Source organism: Notamacropus eugenii, chromosome 4, assembly GCF_028372415.1.
Source record: "Notamacropus eugenii isolate mMacEug1 chromosome 4, mMacEug1.pri_v2, whole genome shotgun sequence".
Lineage (NCBI taxonomy): Eukaryota > Metazoa > Chordata > Mammalia > Diprotodontia > Macropodidae > Notamacropus > Notamacropus eugenii.
In genome coordinates, this window is record NC_092875.1 from 216,736,884 (window position 1) to 216,758,083 (window position 21,200).

The following is a 21,200-nucleotide window of genomic DNA, read 5'->3' on the forward strand; positions in this document are numbered from 1 at the left end:
ATCACAGGGTCCTTCAGTCTTCCCGCATTCAGCCATCTGCTGTTCCCTAGATGAAAGTTTGTTAGGTAAAAGTTTGTGATGTGAAATTTCTTGAGGCCTAGTCTGCTTCCCTCAGGGCCAGCTGTTTGTTAACTCAGTAGAGTCAGCCAGGAGGTAATTACACTTCACTTAGACTATTGAGGCTTTCTCTGAGTTGTCCTGGACAACTGCTTTATTTTTGTTGCTCTATGTTCATTTTGTGGTGATTTTCCATTTGTGAGTGAAATCTGGAAAGCCTAGAAATTTCTGACCTACTCTCCATCTTCCCAGAATGCCTTTAGCAATATTGTTTTAAGAATGACTTTGAATGAATAAGTAATTTTCATTATTATAAATACCCAAATTAACTATGGACAAATGAAGAAAGACACTATCTACATGCAGAGAAAGAACCAATAAATAGAAGTTATGTGTAGAATAATTTTAGATATCTCTGTATTTAAGTTTATTTTTAATGGTAGCCATCTCTGTGGTGGGAGTGGGGGAGGAAAGGAAAAAAGGGGGAAAAGGAAATTTACATGATAACTTTGTTGTGTATTTGAAAGAAATGACAATTGTGTGTAGTGAATCTGTGGTTTTATGTGCAATCATTTTTTTTTTATTGTACTGTGTTATGGAAATGCTTGTTTTATTCCATAAATTAAAAAAAAAAATCTGTTTCTGCTCTCAGGGAGGCCATAGTCTGATGGGGGAGATAGCATGCAAATGACTAGGAACAAACAATACATATAGAGGATAAATTGCAGATGTTCAGCAGAGGAAAGGCATTGGCATTAAGCAGGATTCTGGAGGGCATCTCATAGAAGGTAAGATTTTAGCAGGAATTTGAAGGAAGACAGAAACTAGGAGGTAGAGATGAGGAAGGAGAGAATTCCAGGAATAGGGCACAGGCAATGAAAATTCCCTAAGATAGATCAAGAGTGAGATATTTTCAGAAAGAAGTTGTTTTGTGGAATGTGACTCCTGAGCTCCAATCAGCAGGCAAGGAGATGCAAGAGAAATTTCCCCCTTTCATTGACCATGGCATCCTCACTAGTGAGAGACTATATCTCACTGTTCGTCCATGGAAGCATTCTAGGGAGAGGGCGGGAAAAGAATCATGGAGAGTGAATTAGGAATAGGTAGCATTTTCAAGGAATGTGACCTCTGGTAGTAGAGAAGAGAGATGATATGGACTTGAGAGAACTTGTTCTGGCAATCAAATGTAAAGCTGCAGAGAGAAGCAGACCTGGGAGTCCGGATACACTCCTGCAAAGGATATCGGGGCCATGTAATATTGGAGGCATAAATTCCCTAAGCCATATGTATTCCTTGTATATGTATTTCATTCACTATTAGTGATCTTTAACTTGGTGCCCACTTGTCCCACAAGACACTGTGTGCATTCTCAGTTTAGTGTACCCCAAATTTTTCTGAGATGTTTTTGTAGCTACTGTTTTTACTGTGCCATCTTAATAAATACCATTGCTTTGGACTAGTTAAATGCTGGAGGGTAGGACATTGGTGTTGGCTGGTGAGTTACAGTTTTAGGAGATTTGACCCACAGGATATTTTGGACACTTTGGTCTTGCCACTGGATTTTAATGACTAGAGGAGAAAGTGAGGCTGATGATATTACACAACTCTGCCTCACTTAAATCCAATTCATGTTCAAGACAAGGCATCATCCTTGTGATATCATTGGTCCTCTCCAAGAACAAAGGACAAACAGTAATAGCAACTTTGGACACTGTGAGAGTAGTCATCACTATTAGTAATGAATACTTGCAAGCTTGCAAATATAGTACTGAGGAATTGTCCCTAAAGAGGGAGTGCTATACCTTTAGCCCTTCTCTGTGATATATGTGTCCCCTACACATTTTTAGGGACTTACTGGAAACATGTTTCTTCTGGGATTCTCTTTGGATGCCCTAGTTTTGCAGGGATCTATCCAGTGGAGAAAAATGAGATTGTTTTCTTCTGTTTTAGTTTGCAACTGAACAGTCAGTTTTCACATATATTTCCTTTGCAAATCAAAAGAGTTTCTCTAAGTTAACTTTTGCATGACTGACTACTTAAGTCCTAATATCTATTGTTTTCCTAGAGCTTTATTGTGGAATGAGTCTGAGTAATTTGTATGAGGTTATTATGTACACCAGGTATTTGTAATAATAAAGTTTTGATGATGTCCTGAAATCCCTAATTAATCAAAGCCAAGAACTCAGTCCCTTATAGGAGCATCCCACCTTCTAGGACCAGGGGCATTGTTATATTTGACTTTTGCTCATCTTGCTATAGGCTGTCTGAACCTCCATTTGGATTGGATAAATTTCAGGTGTTCTGTGTGTTATAGAGATATATTGAAAATTTTGTTCAAGTCTCCATTTGGAATGCTCTATAAGCATTCCATTTGGAATGATTTATAGGGATTATAAGGATTTTTGAAAAAATTTTGGGTGCCTATGTGTTACAGTCTTAGAGGAATTTTCATCCAGGGCTGTTTGCTTTCTTACTTGTAGGGCAACAAAAGGAAGTATATTTTCTCTCCTTTCATCCCATTAGCTACGGCACTTAGCAGTAGAGTTAACTCATTTTTTAGGAGATACTGCATCCAACAGTTCAAGAATTTGAGGTTTTAGAGGCAGAGAACAACTGTGTAGTAAGTGTTCCAAATAATCAATGAATAGTTTCCAGTCTGATAAATTAAAATTAATTTAATGTTTACGTTATTTGATTTTCATTACGTGCAGTACATTCAAATTTTATTCTCAAAGAAAGTATTAATAATATGTATTTGTGAGGCTTCTTGTGAGATCTTTGACCCCTCTTATTTCTTATTCCTAATCTATATTTTCTGCTGTATTTCTTGCTATTCTCTCTACTTTCACCTTAGTTTTGAAGTCACTTGTAGCATGCTCTCCTCCCTCTTTTCTCTGTGCTCCCATCCCATACTTACATATGTGAAAAGTCACAGGGTAACATATGTTTACATTCTGATTTAGTTTGGAAGGTCTTATTGAGTTCTTGTTACAGTGTATCTCCTAATTAATTACCACATCTGTTGGTACATCAATAGTACTTATTTTCATGGTGAAATATTTATCATGAGCATTGAAATATGAGATGACCTAATGTCACTGTTGCCTTTGGGCACATCATAAGACGATTTCCTTTATCTAACTTTGTAAAGAGAAGTTGTGAACTGTTCTTTTCAATTTCAACTTTCTTCTTTTTTCTGGTTATATTCAAAGTGAAAATGTTGGTTGGTTGTTGTCCTTCGTCTTCGAAGAGGACCAAAATGACATCACCAATGTAAAGTGAAATTTCAGTGCGTCTAACTGTGGCTGATCAGACCAATATGAGCTCAGAATGCTCTACCACAGGTTGGGCACAGATGGTCTGTGTGAAAATTTGGGGTGAATATCCCAAATTTGTGCATCCTGCATTTACTTTGTGCTGTCTCAATTCTGCTTTGCTCACAGAGCACAGAACCTTTCCTTATGTGGGCATGCCATGCTGGGCGGTCCTGTGTCAGTGTTTCCCATGTTGCACAGTCAAATCCAATCTTGAGAGAGACCTTGAGAGTGTCCTTGTATCGTTTCTTCTGGCCACCATGTGATCGCCTGCCCCATGCAAGTTCTCCATAAAATAGTCTTTTTGGCAAGCATATATTTGGCATTCTAACAATGTGGTCAGTCCATCGGAGTTGTGCACTCTGAAGCATAGTTTGAATACTTGCCAGTTCAGCTCGAGCAAGGACTTCAGTGTCTGGTGCCTTATCCTGGCAGGTCATCCTCAGAATCTCCCTCAGATAGTTCAAATGGAAATGATTTAGTTTCCTGGCATGGCACTGGTAGATTGTCCATGTTTCACAGGTATACAACAATGATGTCAGCACAACAGCTCTGTAGACCTTCAGTTTGGTAGTCAGTCTAATACCTCTTCTCTCCCAAATTTTTCTTTGGAGCTTCCCAAACACTGAGCAAGCTCTGGCAATGTGTGCACCAACCTCATCGTCAATGTATACCTCCCTGGAAAGTATACTACCAAGGTAAGTGAACTTATCCACCTCATTCAAAACTTCTCCATTGGTTGTTACTGATGATTCCACATATGGATGGTGTGGTGGTAGCTGATGGAGCACCTGTGTTTTTCTGGTGTTAATTATTAGGCCAAAATTAGTACAGGCAGCAGAGAATTGATCCATACTTTGTTGCATCTCAGCTTCAGAGACTGCATTGAGTGCACAATCATCTGCAAACAGAACATCATGCACCAACCCTCCCTCCACTTTGGTCTTGGCTTGTAGCCTTTTCAAATTGAAGAACTTACCATCAGTATGGTAGTTGACCTTGATGCCATGTTCATCCTCATTGAAAGTATTTGTTAAAATGGCTGAAAAGATCATACTAAAAAGCATGGGAGCAAGCACACAGCCCTGTTCCACTCCCATTGGTGACTGGTAAGGCACAAGAGCTTTGTCCATATCCAGAACCTGTACAAACATGCCATCATGAAATTGACATACAATATTGAAGAACTTCTCCAGGCAATCAAATTTTGACATTATTTTCCATAAGCCCTCACGACTAACAATGTCAAAGACCTTGGTTAGATCTACAACCATTGTGTACAGACCTCTGTTCTGCTACTGGCATTTCTTCTGGAGTTGTCAAGCAGCAAACACCATGTCAACTGTTCCTCAGCCCTTTCTGAAGCCACACTGACTCTTTGGTATATGACCATCTTCTAGGTGAAGGATCGACCTATTAAGAAGGACTCTAGCAAGAATTTTGCCACCAGTGACTAAGAAGGAGATCCCCCTGTGATTGCCACAGGACAATCTATTCCCTTTACCCTTACAGAGATGGGCAATGGAGGCATCCTTGAACTCCTGGGGGATAACCTCCTCTTGCCATATAACCTGGAAAATTTCAGTCAGCTTTTGTATAAACAATGGTCCCACTACCTTGTAAATCTCAGCTGGAATAGAATCAGCACCAGGTGCTTTGCCATATGAAAGGAGCCTAATGACCCTCAAAATCTCTTCTTCAGTTGGAAATTCAGCTAAGGAGGGATTGACTTCAACCTGAGGTAAATGGTCAATGGCCTCAGCATTGATTGATGATGTTCTGTTGGGAACATTCCCAACAGCCCATCTCTCTAGGATTGTGTCCTTATCACTAATCAATGTGGATCCATCAGCGCTGAGTAGTTGTGATGCACCACAGGTTTTTGGTCCATAAATAGCTTTCAGGAAATCATAAAAGCACTTTGGATTGTTACTATCAGCATAAAACTGAATTTCATCTGCCTTCTTACTCAACCAGGAACCCTACATTTCTCTAAGCTTTGCTTGTACTTTGCTTTTGATGGAGTTAAATACTGCCTTCTTAGAGGTGGATGAACTATCCTGCTGGTAAATCCAGTGGAGCTCTCATTTTTCATTTAACAGCTTCTGAATTTCCTCATCATTTTCATCAGACCAGTCTTGGTGTTTGCGAGCGTTCTGACCCAGATGAGCAAATGCAGTGCCGTACACCAAATCTCTGAATACTGCTCACTCCTTTTCTGCTCCACTGTTGCCAGCTGTGTATTGGCTCAACTTTCCCTCCAAGTCAGCAGCAAAGTGTTCATGCTCAGAGAAGAGCTCTAATTTGTTGACATTAATTCTTCTGGTAGTCATTTTGCCTTGAGGTCGGTGCTTTTGATGAATACAAATATTTAGCTTGGAAAGGGTAAGTCTATGATCAGTACAACACTCCGCACCACACATTACCTTTGTCATTCTCACTTCTTGTCTATCTCTTCTCCTTATAGTCACATAATCTATTAGATGCCAGTGTTGGCTGTGAGGGTGCATCCATCAAGTTTTATTGCATTTAGGTAAACAGAAGATAGTGTTGGTGATGAGAAGGTCATGTGATGCACAAGTCTTCAGCAGTAAATGACCATTACTGTTGCTGTTTCCAACTCCATTTCTCCCTAGGACACCCTGCTAAGTCTGGTAGTCTGAGCCTACTCTAGCATTAAAGTCACCTAGAATTATTAGCTGGTCCTCTTTTGGCACATTGATGATAAGGGTCTCTAGGTCTTCATCAAATTTGTCTTTGACTTCATCAGGGTTTGTCATGGTGGGAGCATAGGCACTGATGATGGTGGCATAGCGTTTTCCTGCAAGTGGCAATCTCATTGTCATGAGTCTATCATTCACTCCTTTTGGCAAGCATACCAGCTTGCTGATCAGATTTGTTTTGATTGCAAAGCCCATGCCAGCTTCATGGTACTCCCCTTCACTGTGCCTACTCCAGAAAAAGGTGTATGCAGCTCCAGCTTCAGTAAGCTGACCTTCATTTACCAGCCTTGTTTCACTCAGGGCTGTTATTTTGATACGATACCTGTTGAGTTCTCTTGCAACAAGAGCAGGTCTTCTTTCAGGTCTACTGGATTTTATGTTGTCTATTTGTGTTTGCATGTTCCATGTGCCGATGGTGAGTGGAATCATCTTTGCAGATGTTTTCATACATTTTTTTGTGTTTTGACCACATAGTGGGATTCCCTGCCTGCCACGGTAATCAGGCCAGGGTTGGGTAAGCAGGCAATGTTTAGGGCATCTTTTATTGCCCCCTTCCTCACACCAGGAGGTGAGCAGTGCAATCCATAAAAGGCTGCTCAGACACCCACGGGGCTGCCACGTCCCACTATTGCTTCCAGTGCAGCCTATGTGCAGAGTTGTGACTACAGCTCCTGCACCTGTTGCTTCATCACTTGCCTATTGCCACAGGACTTTGAGGCATAATAGTGAAATAGTATGGGTGATGATGTCTTTTGATTCATGCATAATTGGATTTAAGTGAGGCAGAGTTGCATGAAGTCATCAGCCTCACTCTTTCCTCCAGAGTCATCATAGTCCAGTGTCAGGACAGAGTCAAGATGACTGGCAATGGCGCAGAATACAGTGGATGACCTTGGTGTCTTCAGTGTCTAACCAAGCTCTAAGTGCTCCACATCACCTGCTTCATATGCCTTCATGGCCGTTGGAACAAATTGTTCTCATCCATCCATTCACCAGATGAAGTCTTCACATGCTTGGGGTAGACTCCCTTGTACCTCACCAATGGGTTTGAGACCCCTTGGTTGCCCTCAACCTTGCTTGGCCCATCTGCCGAAATGGTTTACTGGTGTGTGGCTGCTGCACATGCTGTAGCTTCTTGGAGTCACAGGTGAGAGTTAGGTGGAACAGGTGGACACCACAGGTGGAAAAAGCCCCCAAAAGGGCTCAGCAGCCATCACACCAAAGGTACTGGTACTGGTCCTCCCTAAACACACCCGACACCCCAAAGTGAAAATGTAATGACTTACACAATTCAGTTCTTCTAGTAGTGTGTCTTGTTATTGCTTGTTAAACAAGAATGTCACATTTCGGCTAAAGTTTATAGACCATCTAAAGATGATGTGATTCTTAACACCCTTGGCCATCTTTTCTGACCTTTTACCACTATCACTACCACTACTACTACCATTATCACAAAAGTAGAAAGGTTCACATAGGACTGAGAGTGATTTTGTATTTTTTCTTTTATAAAAACAGCTTCATCACCAAATGGCTAGCCCACTGGCATTGAGTCTATTTGTGCTCAGCTGGAGTGGTCCTTAGAAAGCAGTCTTTGATTTCAATGCCTTTCTTTCATGATAATACATGTAAGACTATATGCTCTACTGACACAATTTTTGGGAATCCGAGATCACTTCTATGCCATGACATGTAACAGGACTTCTGTAAAAAGTCACATTATAATACTTTTTAAATGTGAATACTCCAAAATTGAATTATATAGCCCAGACAGACATTCACAGAATTCCTGGAGGCAAAGTTCAGGTGCCAGCCCGCGACTGTCCAAATAGTTACCATGTGGGCTAAAGTTTTTAAATGCCAGGTTACATAGGATCCTGGCTATTCACCAGACAGAGAAAAAGCATTGTAAGGAACTATTAAGCTTGATTTTAAACCCCAGATCCATAACTTTTTTCACTTTTTAACTTTGGGTTTGTCACAGAAGCCTTTGTGGTTGTCTTTTCTGTTTTTTTCTTCAACTGCTAGTGGGCTTCCTCTTAAACTACCTTGTATTTATATTTACAACTATTCTGAATTTAATTATATATTTCCTTTTGTTCTCTCCTATTAGAATATAAGCTTTTAAAAAATAAAGGTATTTACATTTATTTCATTATATTTCTCTCCGTAGTACCTAAAACAGTATTCAGCACATAGTAAGCACTCTAAAAAAAATATTGTTGATTAATTTATTGATGAGGATTATGTTTTGAAGCTCTTTAGAAAAACATTGTTGAGTATTTACTTAGGAGACAGATTAAATTTGGTTGCCATTGTCATAATTTTCCTAAATATCATTTCTGTTCCCTAATAACTATTTCCCGAGAAACAAGGAAAGGTTTCTGAAACACAAAGGATATGGAATTGATTTGTGCAAAGAAGTTGACCTTTCAAATCTCAGAATAACATTAATATAATGGGGTCCAGTAGCTATGGATTTCAGCTTTGCAGATAAGTTTGACAAATCATCAAGGTCACCAACATTTTTACTAATCTAAAAAACTATCATTGACTGTATTCATTTATCAGTGTGATAGCCTCCTCTTATCAAGGCTAAGGGGAATTCTCAGTCACTTCATACTTAGTTTACTGCAAGTCCTGAATATAAAGGCACTAGCTATGGAAATATAATTTTTGTCTGCAGTAAATGCTGATATGTGTGTGTGTGCACATGTGTGTGCATGTGTGTGTGTATACAATGTATGCAATTTATGTCATGCTGGAGATATGGCATGAAATTCTTTGACTGAGATAGTATTTTATCTTGATATGCTGAATCGGGTAATGATACTTCCCTGTAGTGTCCTAATATCAGAGACTAGTTAATATCCAATATAAGTTTAATTGAAGATGCTTATCTCTATGTAGGATAGGGAGGCAAAAACTCAGACTATTTTGCCAAATATGACTCTGGTTGCCTTATTTGTCCTGCTATTGATGCATTTCAATATTTTGATATATTTGCTTTTTCTGAATCTCTTTGTGAAACGTGTAATGTAACAGACTATTATAGAATTCACCATTTCCCCCTCTGTTCCATGATGCTTTCCCTTCTTCCCCTTCCACTCCCCAGAAGTAGCAAGAGGATAAGTATCTCTGAGTTTTGTTCAGACAAAGGCTACTTTGATATTGGAGTTCTAAATTACTTGACTTATTTTCTATTGCTCTAGGACACAATAGACCTTAGTGACTGTTGCTGCTCACCTTGTGCCAGGAGCGTTTCCATCAAGGGCCTGTTTCAAGGGTTTGTACTTCATCCATAAATACTTGTGATGGGCAGAAACTTGGCTTTTAGAGTTACTGTCTAGGAATGAATTATTAATTTATGTATTCTCCTGACTTGGTTCAAATTGTTTGAACTGTATTTATGCTTTAGGAAGGGAGGGAAAATGGTGGCTTTATGGTTCAAGACACTTTTGTCCTCCTATGAATCAAGACAGCCCTGAGATGTAAGTAAAAGCACCCTTGCTAATCAACATGAAGCTATTGCTAGGACTGGGAAATAAATTCTCTTTCTCCCAGAGTAGGGTTTAAGTGTTGTTTTTATTCTACCCAGGGTCTCTTTGAGGTACTTGGGAAAAAGGAATGTCATGAACTATTGATTAACTCCCTGAAACAACCATGTGAACTTGATTGCTTTTATATTTGTATCCCACCCTAGGACTACTGAATTGCTTGGGGAGATGGCAATCTGGTTACTAAGTCCTTGTTACTCACCTGTAAGGCAGGGAGGATAAATGGGGGAAAGAATGAGAACTAGTTTTGCTTTTTTGCGTTATCAGAGTAGGTTATGAAAAAAATTAATTGGCTAATGCACTTAATTCCTTTAGAGATCTTGTGAATTTCTTTTCTGACAAACCCGTCTTCTGTTTGGATGGAATATCTATCTGTTTTTCTTAGGGAAAGTTGGATCTTCTCCCCATTTTTATATTTTAAAATTAGACATGTGGAAGAAGCTCATTATAGCCTTTCATTTATATTAAACATTTATTTGAAGAATTGAAGCACTTTCACCAAATTGACCCATTTTTTTTCACGTTAGCTCTGAGAAAGTTGCAGTTAGTGTCTACAGTTTATATATCAAGAAATTGAGGAATAAAAAATGGAGGTTTCACATTTTTTGGGTTCAACGCTCAGTCTGTCTGTACCTTGTCTCATACTCTTGCAATGTAACCAACTCACTTGCTTTTCTAGTAATACTTTTCTTGGGTCCTGTTTTTCCTTTTTTTCTCTATACTGTATCATTTGTTGATCTCATCAATTCCCATGGGTTCACTTATGGTATGTCTATGCAAATAATTCTCAGATCTGTAGCCCTACTCTCTCTCTCTCTCTCGAGCTACAGTCATACCTCATCAATTTCCTCCAGGACATCTTGAAATAGGTCCATAAACATCTCAAACTCAACATATTCAAAACAGAACTAATTGTCTTTCCCCTCAAATCCTCCCCTCTGCCAAAATTCCCTGTTACTGTCAAAGGTATGACTATTTTCTCAATCACCCATGATTGAAAGGTTAATGTCATCCTTGATTCTTTACTCTCATTTACCCCACAAATCCAGTCTGTTGCCAAATCTTACTATTTCTACTTCATAACTTCTTTCATACATCTTTTTTCTCTCTGCTCACATAGCCACAGTCCTAGTTCAGGTCCATGTAACTTCTTGCCTACACTGTTGCAATAGCATTCTAAGTGATCTTTCTACCTCAACTATCTTCTTACTCTGATGTATCCTTTACTTAGTTAATATGATGATTTATCTAAAGCATAAATCTCTTCATGTAACCCCCTACTCAGCAAGCTTCAGTGGCTCCTTATTACCTCCAGGATCAAATGCTGCTGGCATTTAAAGCTCTTTATAAACTGATCCCTTCCTATCTTTACAACCTTTTTGCTTTATTCTGTCCATACGTTATATAATCTAGCTACACTGGACCACTTTTCAGTACCATGGAATGACATTCTATCTCCTGTCTCCATACCTCTGGATTGACTCTGTCCTCTACATGGAATGCTCTACCCTCACTTCATCTCTCTCTCTTGATTTCACTGACTTTCTATGAGATTCAGTCCATGTCCCTCTTTCTACATACCTTTCCTAGTCTCCCTAACCACTAATGCCATATAAGATTATCTTCCATCTACTTTGTATATATTCTATATGTACCCAGTTACACACATGTTATCTCCTCCTTTAGAATATATGTTCCTTGAGGGCAGGAGTAGTACTGCTTTTGCCTTTTGTTATAACTCCGTAACTTAGCACAGGGTCTAATACATGATAATTACTTAAAAAATGCTTGTTGACCAATGATTGTCTCCTCAAACAGAAGTCAACTTTTGTAATATGCTACAGTCTATTTACATAGATCTAACATCTTTCCATTTTTTTGGTCAATATTGTTTCTCTTAAGATCATAGCAATATAAGATTCACAAACTTAGAACATGATAGGGAAAATAAATGAGAAGGATCATTGATATAGTGCTATACAACTTCGCAAATAACATTTGGCCCAGTGTCCCACTCCTATTACATGATTGATCTAGCTTATTGTCCATATGTAGCACCTTGGCCTAATAAGTAATACCAAGGAAACACAAATGCTCCACACCATCCATACAAAAAACCATCTATTACAACAAATGGAGAAGTTTTGAATGCTGTGGATAAGTTCACTTACCTTGGTAGTGTACTTTTCAGGGACGTACACATTGACAATGAGGTTGATGCGTGCATTTCCAGAGCTAGCTCAGTGTTTGGGAGGCTCCGAAGAAAAGTTTGGGAGAGAAGAGGTATTAAACTGACTACCAAACTGAAGGTCTGCAGAGCCATTGTGCTGACCTCGTTGTATGCCTGTGAAACATGAACAGTCTACCAGCACCATGCCAAGAAACTGAATCACTTCCATTTGAACTGTCTTAGGAAGATTCTGAGGATCACCTGGCAGGATAAGGTACCACACACTGAAGTCCTTGCTCGAGCTGAACTGCCAAGCATTCAAACTATGCTTCAGAGAGCCCAACTCTGATGGGCTGCCCATGTTGTTCGAATGCAAAATATACGCTTGCCAAAAAGAATATTTTGCGGAGAACTCACATGGGGCAGGTGATCACATGGTGGTCAGAAGTGATTCAAGGACACTCTCAAGGTCTCTCTCAAGAACTTTGGATTTAACTGTGCAACATGGGAGACACTGGCACAGGACCTCTCAGCATGGAGTGCCCACATCAGAAAGGGTGCTGTGCTCTATGAGCAAAACAGAATTGAGACAGCACAAAGTAAATGTAGGATGCACAAATTTGGAGTATCCACCCCAAAAATTCATATGGACTATCTGTGCCCAATCTGTGGTAGAGCATTCTGAGCTCGTATTGGTTTGATTAGCCATGGTCGGACACACTGAAAATTCACTTTATCATGGTGATATCATTTTGGTCCTCTTCGAAAAAGGACAACAAACAATGCAGCACCTATCTAAAATAAACAAACAAACTCACTGGATTGTTTATTTAACAGCGTATTGTAACCTGACCAACTGAATTTTTCTTTTGCTTTGTTTTTTATTGTGGATGTTTAAATCAATCCATTTTGAATCACTGTAAGTTTCTTTTTTGTTGCTTGTTTTTCAATTTTAAAAAAAGCGATGAGGAGAAGAGGCATCAGATTTTCTTATCCAAGTTGCTCATCCCAATTCTCCCACAAGAGGTATACTGGGTAGGAGGGATGGAAGGTGGCTCTGAGGGTTGTCTACCTTGGGACACAGCTGGAGAAGGGTAACTGACAGGTGTCATTCTAAGCCCTGGAGGAGGGTGGAGAGGAATAACTTGAGTTGGAAGCAATCATGGAGGTAAAAAGTTGGGGTAGTATGTAGGTAGGAGAATGCTGGTAGGTGCAAATGATGCTATGGGAGGTGGGACAGGTGGCAGAGGAGTATACATGTGGGGATGGTATGATAAATGAATGGCTGATACTTATGATGTAGTGACAGCCTCATAAAATAGAGTAATTTCACTGAAGAAGCCTTATAGCAATCTGTCACTTGTATGATGACATCTCTGTGTAGTGTCATTTAGAGAAGCCTGTCATTGATAGACATTATGACAGTCACTCTGTGACTAACTGGAGGCTAGAGCACCTGACTCTGGAGTCAGGAAAACCTGTGTTTGAATTTGGCCTCATATACTTACTGGCTGCGTGACCCTAAACAAGTCACTTAACCTTTGTTTGTTTTAATTCACTGGAGAAGGAAGTGCAAAACCACTCCAATATCTTCATTTTCCATCTTATTTTATTTTGTCTTGATTTCTACTTACTTTCCATCTCTTTATCTATTGGTCCATTTTCTATTGCCTACAAACATGTCCATGTCTCCTCATCCTGAAAAAACCCTCACTTGATCTTTCTTTCCCTACTAATTCTCTTCCTATACATACACACACATACACACACACACACACAATATATCTTTTGCCCCTTGTAGCTAAACTCCTCAAAAAGGCCGTCTACAATAGGTGCCCCCATTTCCTCTTCTCTTACTTTCTCCTTACCCCCTTACAATCTGACTTCCTACTTTTTTATTCCACTGAAGCTGCTTTCTCCAAAGTTACTCATGGTCTCTTAGTTGCCAAATCCAATGGCGTTTTCTCAATCCTTGTTCTCTTTAACCTCTCTGAAGACTTTAACACTTGATCTCTCTTTCTTCTCTTTAGGTTTTTAGGGTGCTACTCTTTTTGTTTTTCCTCCTACTTATATTACCACTTCTTTTTTGTTTTCCTTTGCTGGATCCTTCTCCAGATCAAGGCTTCCAACTGTAGGTGTCCCTCAGGTTTTATCTTGAGTCCTCTTCTCTTCTCCCTCTATCCTACTTCATTTGGTGATCTCATTAGCTCATGCGGATTTAATTGCCCAATGCTGATGATTCTCAAACCTACCTTTTCTCTTTCAATATCTATGCTGCCCTCTAATCTCATATCTCCAACTGCCTTTCATATATTTAAAATGGATGTCCAGTAGACATCTTAAACTCAGTACGTCCAAAACAGAACTCATTATTCTCCCTTTGCCTCCAAACCCTCTCCTCCTCCTATGTTTCCTGTTACTCTAGAGGGCAACACTGTCTTCCCAGTCTCTTAGACCCAACCTTGGCATCATCAGGGATTCGTTACTATCTTTTCCCACTCATATACAGGTTGTTGCCATGGCCTGGCAATTTAACCTTTGTAATATCTCTTGAATATGTTCCGTTCTCTCCTCTGATGCTTCCCCTACCTTGGCACAGGCCTTGATTACTGCAATAGCCTTCTGATGGCCTGCTTTAAGTCTCTATCCATTCTAATCCATCCTTCATTCAGCTGCTCCAGGAACAAAAACAAAATGCTCTCTTCAGTATTCAAAACCTTAGAAACCTAGCTGCCTCCTACCTTTCCAGTCTTCTTATACCTTACTCCCCAATACGTAGTTTTTGAACCAGTGACGTTGACCTCCTAGTTGTTCCACAAACAAGACACTCCATCTATCAGTTTTGGGCATTTACTCTGGTTGTCCACCATGCCTGGAATGCTCTACCTCCTCTGTTCTAACTGCTGATCTCCCTGACTTCTTTTAAGTCCAGCTAACATCTTGCCTTCTATAGGAAACCTTCCCTAGTCCCTCTTAATTCTAGTACTTTCTTTCTTTTAATTATTTCCTATTTATCCTGCATAATGCCAATGGAGAGGTGGGATAGTGGAGAGGTGGGATAGTGGAGAGGTGGGATTCTCTGTGTTAGGGTATAAAAATTGTGCTTCAATTTCTGTAAGTTGCCTCCTTCCACCAGATTCCCCGACCTGGTGGAGGGATGTCCCTTTCTCGAGAACTGTAATAAATCTTTTTCTTCCTGTTCTTATTGAGAAACCTCTTCATTTATTTAAGATTTTGAGTAAGGGTCTTTTTATCCCACACATACTTAAGTCTGTTGAACCCAACTTTATTCAGCCTCCTTCCACCACAAATGCCTGTGTAAGGGAAACATCTTGATGATTCTTTTAAAATTGTTGAGAGAGAAGATGGGAGGGAAAATAATTTTTTTGTGATTTTGTGATTTTTTTTTTTTGATAGCTACTATGGGTAGCTATGGGCACATGTTGCACATTTTACAACCTTAACTCTTATCCCACTTATCTCACACTGTGAGGTACTTTAGGTAAGGACATGTGACATAGTTTTATTCTTTCTTTATTGTTAACATACAGCAGATCCGAATGAGAGAGAAAATAGATAGATAATAGATAGAAAATAGAGTATCCAGTAAGTACTTACTGTTCACCAGGTACTGTGCTAAGAGCTGGGGATAAAAAGAAGGAAGCAAGCAGCATTGCTGGGTGTTTTCTATGATATAGTGGTTCCAAGGAAGGAGTTGATTTTAGAATGGAGTCATCCTAGGGGAGTGGGAACAAACAGTAGGTTTGTAATGGAAGATATTAGAGAGTGAACTTTGGAGTCAGAGGACCTGGTTTGAAAAGCTGCCTCCAAGGTTGACCATCTGTGTGATTATGAACAAGCCACTTAACCAGACTGGACCCCAGTTTCTTTAACTGCCAAGTGAGAGGGATGAATTAGATGGCTCCTGAAATTTTGTTTAGCTCTAGATCAATGATTCTTTGGAAGAAACTAGCTCTATGGTCATGTGCACCATAAACTATTTTATAAGTTTAATGTATACATGAGAAATTCCTTTTGTGAATAGAATTTTCAAGGCTGAATTTTGTTCTATCAATTCTAATTCTTTTTTTTTCAAATGAACATGAGACTCACTAAGAGTCTATATTTTCTGCATCTCTCAGTTAGTTTTCTGACTGTAAAGATATGATCTGTTATGTAAATTTCTTTACAAAAGCCTATTTATCTCCTTATATTTTCATTGAGGATACATTTTTTAAAATACATTGACCCTTCACACAAAGATTTTACATAGATTGCACTTACGTGCTACTTTAAACTTTCCTTTTTTTCACAATCCTAAGAGATAGGTAGTAAAGTACTACTTTCTGGGTTTTATGGATGAAGAAACTGAGGTAGACAACCTTACCTAGGATCACACAACTCTAAGTACAAAAGAAGTCCCAAGAATTGAACATAGATCTCTTATTCCTAATCCAGCAATCTCTACTACTCCACACTATCTCTCCTGAGCATCTAGATCAATAGTTGCTGATATAATTTCTTTCACCTATTTATTTATAAACTATTGTCTGTAGTTGTATCTATTACTTTGGACTCTTACCTTGTTTTAATATCTTAAAAACTGAACCTGACGTGCTCTTAAAATTTCAAGATCTCTGATAAAAGGATAGGGGTTAGGGTTAGGATTGAATCAATCAATAAATCACTCTACCCACCCAAACACCCCCTATTTAAAGTAAGAGATAAGATATTTTAACTATGATGCCTTTACTGAGTAAGAACAGTTTTACTCAATGAAAGGCATTGAACTTGTTTAAACAAGCTAATTAGCCAGTTTAGAGAGAGTAAAGTACATTGGATGAAATGAAGGGATGCTGCAAAGGAGATGTGTTGGTTTGGATGAGGAGACTTGTTCATGCCCTATGGGATTTCTGTAGCATAACAATCAAGTTCTGAATCTAAGCATTCAGATATCTTGCAATCTAGAAAACAGTTCTAGTCAAGATGCTAAAAGGGAACTGCTTGCTAAAAAGTGAATTAGAGCTCCTATATTTCTCAATGACCAGAGAGGAGAACATGAAGAATGAGAGGATTTGGATAGCCCCTCAGTATCCTCTTAATATCCTTAGAATTGCAGTAACTATTGGCAGTGTCTATATCAGGAGCCCAGCAAAGCTAGATACATCAAAGAAAGTCAGCCTTAGGACAGACACTATTAGGAGCCCATCAGAAAATTACTCCATGACTAAGAGGAACCTCATGAGGGCTTCAAAATCAGGACAAAAAGACAGCTGTTGGTTACCCCTTTGCCATATATGCTCTATATTTGAGCTTACTTACTCCTAGACTATTCCTGTACTTGTGGGAAAGAATGCTCCTGGTTTAGGAGGAAAGCTTTGTATCAACTATTCTTACCATATATTGCCTTAGTTAATATCCATGACTGAAGGCTAATTATGTCTGGCTGGTTAACTGATGTCAATTGATTATCATTGGGTGGAGCACACTGGTGGGAACTCTAAAGTTATAGCTTTAGAAAGAATGCCTGTATTCCCTCAGGGCCCCCTAGTAGTAGCCACACTCTATAATTCTGACTAGGGGTTTCAAATAGGGAAATAGGGGTTTGACATTGCTGCTCCAGATTAGGTGTTACTGTCATATGCATTTTTTTTTTTTATATATTTGGTAAAGTCTAGCCACTCTTTCCCATTTCAGCATCTTACAGCAACTACCATTTCTGCCTCCTCACATGGTACATCAGGGACTATGGTGATAAAGTACAAATGTAGAGGTTCCATCATTATCACAAATGAAGGTAGATTGCTTAAAAATACTGGAAAATGTTACATTTTACATCTATGTTCCTTTCTCTTAATTTTATCTATCAACGTTTTGGAGATGATCTCACTTAGCCTCATTCCAATCTCTTTCTTTTCTCATTTCCTAATTTTGTGAGTCATCTTCCTCTTTTTAATATTTTCCAAATGAGTTGATGTTATAAACAGAGGCTGGTTTTGATTGCCATTTCTTTTTTGTTGTGAAGGAGATTACATTTACATACTTAGCCTTCATGGGCCTCCTCATTGTGGCAATTATTTTGAACCAGTTAAACTTCTCTAAAGAATGATAAGTCTTGACTTTTTTTCCATTTCCCATTTTTCAAAGTTGACAGTACATTTAAACATTGACTGAATTGGAGTTACCGTGATGTGTGATCTTGCACAGTGTTTTCTCTTCATCTTTATTTTTTCTTCTAATTTAGTATTGATTTTGGCCTTAGCTCTACCCTGTTGATGATAATATAACTGCACAGAGACAGTTACTCCTAAAATAACTCCTGTGTCTACCACAATTTTTTTTGCTAAGGTACTTGATTTCTTTTTTTTTTTTTTTTTTGGTTTGTATCATATGTATCAGTCCTTGCCACATCCAGAGCTTTCTAATTCTCTTCATGAAGAAAATGTTCATCACATTCACAAATATGTGAAGCATCTGATTATTCTGATAGGTGTTGACTTCTTTTATGTCTTGATTCCAAATCACATATTTTAACATAGTTTTGCCATTTTCCCTTTTACACTGAAGTCATTGAGTCCCAAGCAATATCTGGACTTGGTTTGGATAATCTTATCAAATTTTTCCTAATTACACATTTGCTCACGCTCTGCACCATCTCTTGGTCTGCAAGTCAAGCAATTATTAAGATTTTATTAATCTCTTCTTATGAGCCAGTCAACATGCTAGGTACTGGGGTATAGTATATTGCTATAAGGAGACAACATACACACACATGCAAAGCATCTGCAAAATACATACAGAGGTAGTTTTTTGGGGGGAGGCACTAGCAGTTTGAGGGATCAGGAAAGGTCTCATGCAGGATCCAATATCTGAGCTAAATGGTGAGTGAAACAAGAAATTTTGAGAAGCAGAGGTTAGGAGAAAACATGTTCTAGGCATAGGGGATAGCCCTGGGTAGAGCACAGAAAAAGAAAATATAGATAACTTTCTCTAATACTTGTGTTATCTCCCAAAGGAGACTGTAAATTGCATGAGGGTGAGGGTTGTGCATTAATATTCTTTGTATACTCTGGAGGGGGAGCTAAGTGATGCAATGGATAGAGTGCCAGGCCTGGCAGTCGTCTTCCTGAATTCAAATCTGGCCTCAGACACTAGCTGTGCAACCCTTGGCAAGTTATTTAACCCTGTATACCCCAGTTTCTTTATCTGTAAAATGAGTTGGAGAAGAAAATGGTGAACTTTTATAATGTCCTTGCCAAGAACACCCCAAGAATTTTGGGGTCACAAAGAGTTGGACATGATTGAAAAGTGACTGAACAACAACATATACCTCAGAGTTTACAGCATAATGCCTTCCACGAAGTAGATAATCAGTTCATGCTTTTCAAATAGATGAAAATCTGTCATTACCATATCTTTAAGAAAAAAAAAAGGTCACTTTGGAGCTAAGGGCAGATGAAAAAGCCTGCAAGAGTCCTTGGTATCCATGCATTCCCCTACCCTCCATGATTATCAGCTTCTTGAGGATGTCAGGCTGAGTTTCTGTTGCTGAGATTTCATCACCTTCAGGCTTCCACAGCATTTAGGATGAGATTCAGGAAGTCCCTTTATTTATTAGGGAAGCTCTGGAATAAAATGTTATATTATTATTGTGGCCTGAGAATAGGAAAGGGTAGATCCCATCTGGAAGTGGCAGGAGGTGACACTAAAACCATTTTGAGGGAGCTTGCCCTTATTTTGAAATGTCAATTCTTGTTTATTTGCTTCCTGTCAACAATCCCATCCCATGATAGAAACCACTCATACCACAATGAAGCATATCACTTTTTTTCATCATTTTTGCTCATCAGAGACTGAACTCTGTTCTTATTTACTCAATTTCTTACTGTTAACAATACTTGTAAAACAAAAAGAGAAGTCCAAAGTATTAGTTTTTATTTTATATCAAAAATATAAAGGAAAATTCCCCAGCCAGAATGGTTGATTGGGAATACAAGACAATGAGTACCTGACTGACTGAAATGAAGGAATCAGATGAAATTAGGATTTTTCAGGTGTCAAAAGATGGATGATAGAAATAAAATCTGGAAACCATTAGGAAGATATCTAGCTATTAGTATAATGGCACAGCTTTCCAGAAGGGATGGAAACTTGGTTGAGAGTTTTCTTACCTTTCACTTGGGGCATATATGCTGCCCGACAGGAGTTTACTTTGGGGTTCTGCAAAATTGCTTGCCCAAAGGTAAGGTGATAATAATAATGGTTCAAATTTCCACGCTTTGTAAAGTACTTTTAAATGTATTATCTCAGATCATTAGAACATTTTGAGCTGTAGGAAGGAAGGTTTGTCAAATGTCCTTATTTTATTTTATTTTTTAATTTATTTTTAACACAGTTTGTAACAGATAAAGCAATTCAAACTTACGGTCAGGTGACACATCTTTTTAAAGCATTTACAATATGGACCTCAAAAGAATTTTTTTTTTAAACATTAACCAACTGAGACACAGATAATATTTATGTTGCTGACTTCACAAGCTCTTGACCTAATTGTCTCCACAGTATTACTAAGAATTAAAGGACCTTAATGTTGTTGGTCTAAAGTCCTATGCCTAATAGCTTAATTTTAGACAACCTCGGATGTTCCCCTATCCATAATCTATAATTGAATAGATCTAGTGTTAAGCTTACAAACCTTTTGACTATAGGAAATTGCCACCAAAAGTAAGGACAATGCAGGAATACAATATCTCCCCAGCTTCATGTCAATTCCAGGCAGGATTAGATTATCCACTTGCATTCAGTCAGGCTTAAAGTCTGCCAGGTGTCAGTGGGCAAATGTCTTTAACAGATGGAGAAACTGAAGTACGAGTGTCAAGACTCAGCTAGGGTTACATAGTTAGCAGTAGAGCTAAACAAACTAAAGCTTAGTTTTTCTGAGTCCTTGTCCTGCATCCTTTTCATGACAAGATTAAGGGTAGAGTAGAAATCTCTGTTCAAACTTATTGTCATCTGTTCAAATCACCTGGAGAGCTTCTTTAAAAAAAGTTTTGCTTGCATATAACAAATTATGTTTTCAGGTGTGTGTGTGTATGCTGAGCGTGTGTGTGTGTGTCTATGTATTTGATTCCTCGAGTACTTAAAAAATGATTTCATCTTCATCTGGCAACTAGGTGATGTAATGAATAAAGCCCTGGGACTGGGGTTGAAAAGATCTGAGTTCAGATTTCGCCTCAGACACTTCCTAGTTGTGTGACTCTGGGCAAGTCTTAACTTGTATTTTTCTCATTTTCTCTATCTGTAAAAAGGGGATAATTATAGTACCTACCACCCAGGGTTGTTATAAGGATCAGATGAGATAATAATTGTAAAGTGCTTAGCC

The 21,200-nt window shown here is 38.7% G+C and overlaps 1 protein-coding gene across 1 annotated transcript in view; it reads left to right on the plus strand.

The window, feature by feature from the left end:
- Window positions 1–21,200, plus strand: part of CD226 (CD226 molecule) — a 114,045-nt gene that overhangs the window by 79,749 nt on the left and 13,096 nt on the right. The window lies entirely within an intron of this gene.